Genomic DNA, 2,060 nt, shown 5'->3' with positions numbered 1-2,060 from the left:
AGCACTGTCTCTTTAAATATCCAAAATAGTCAAGCCACTTTTTAAACCTTCAAAATGGCGGTGTCCTCCAGACCAGCAAAAGTCCACAGCTCAGTCCACCTTTCTCTTCACCTTCTCTGTTTGTTCCCCAGCCACCGTGCACAGTCCTCCGTGCAGTCCCTGGCTAGCAGGTGATTTTTAGGTTAATTCTTAGGTCCTACCAGCACTCGGGAATCTCCAAGTTGTCTGTGTCGTCAGGATTGCTCAGGATCGCTGCCAGACCGCAGCACCATATGTCTCCTTTTTTGGTATTTTTCATGCAAATTCTTCTGCTAGTTGGGGTTTAGTCCATTTCTATATCCTTCCCTTCAAAGCTCAGGGATCCAAGATTTTCTTCTGTGTCTGTGTTAATTGATTTCCCTTTTCTTTGTTGAAGAGGGCCTGTGCAGTCTTTCTGCCTAGTCCGCCATCTTGCCGGAACTCCCAGACCACTAAGGTTTTGTTTAGCACCAAATTCCTTAACCACTACACCACCTTTGGTCACTTTTATTTTTCACTTTTTAATATTATATTCTATTTGGTAAAGGTATGGGCTCTTTGTAATTGTACTCACAGTTTTTCTTCATTTTGACAGATGATTTAATGAAAATATCACATGACATTTTTTAAAAGAAGCTAGATCTGGACCTCACTTCTGATCTGCTGCATGCAATCAATGGATTACAATAGACTATTGTTTGATATAGTGTTGGAAGATATGGCCTCTAGCTTGGAAGGCACTCAAAATACACAGTGGCCACAACAATGGACTCCAGCATACCAATGATCATTAAGATGGTACAGGACCAGGCAAGACTTCATTCTGTTGTTGTATGTGGGGTTGCTGAGTCAAAACTGACTTGACAACAGCTAACAGCACCAACGAAGAATTACTTGGGATGCTTGTCCAGCTGCTGAGGTTCCTAGTCCCCACCCAGAGAATTTTTCATGCAGCAAAAAACCTTATGAATAGTGGTGAAACACTGTCTGATATATTACTGAAAAATAGCCCTGAAACATTATCTGATATAGTGCCAGAGGATGAGCCACTCAGGACAGAAGGCACTCAAGATAAGACTAGGAAAGAGCTGCCTCCTCAGAATAGAGCTGACCTTGATGTGGATGGACTAAAGCTTTCAGGACCTCATTTTGCTGGTGTGGCAAAACTCAAGATAGGAAGAAACAGCTGCAAATATTCATTAATAATCAGAACACGGAATGTACGAAGTATGAATCTAGGAAAATTAGAAGTTGTCAAAAAGGAAATAGAACACATAAAGATCGATATGCTAGGCATTAGTGAGCTAAAATGGACCAGTTCTGGCCATTTTGAATCAGACAACCACATGATCTACTATGCTGGGAATGACAAATTGAAGAGGAATGGCATGGCATTCATCATCACAAAGAATGTTTCAAAATCTATCCTGAAGTACAATGCTGTCAGTGACAGGATAATACCCATAAGCCTACAAGGAAGACCAGTTAATATTACTATTATTCAAATTTATACACCAACCACCAAAGCCAAAGATGAGGAAATTGAAGATTTTTACCAATTTCTTCAGTCTGAAGTTGACTGAATATGCAATCAAGATGTGTTAATTATCACTGGTGACTGGAATGCAAAAGTTGGAAACAAAGAAGAATCACTGGTAGCTGGAAAATATGATCTTGGTGATAGAAATGATGCTGGAGATCATATGACATTCATTGCAAATACCTTTTTTCAACAACACAAATGGCCACCATACACGTGGACTTTGCCAGATGAACTACACAGGAATCAGACTGACTACATCTGTGGCAAGAGGTGATGAAGAAGAAGCTCAATATCTTCAGCCAAAACAAGGCCAGGAGTTGACTATGGAACAGACCATCAACTGCTCATATGCAAGTTCAACTTGAAGCTGGAGGCAATTAAAACAAGTCCATGTGAGCCAAAATATGACCTTGATTTTTATCCCTCCTGAATTTAGAGACCATCTAAAGAGTAGATTTAATGATTGAACACCAATGACCAATAACCAGAGGAATTGTGG

Source organism: Orycteropus afer, unplaced genomic scaffold (genome assembly GCF_000298275.1).
Source record: "Orycteropus afer afer isolate SDZICR_OR568_19922 unplaced genomic scaffold, OryAfe1.0 scaffold00005, whole genome shotgun sequence".
Lineage (NCBI taxonomy): Eukaryota > Metazoa > Chordata > Mammalia > Tubulidentata > Orycteropodidae > Orycteropus > Orycteropus afer.
The sequence above is the reverse complement of the archived record's forward strand: the minus strand, read 5'-3'. Positions refer to the sequence as shown.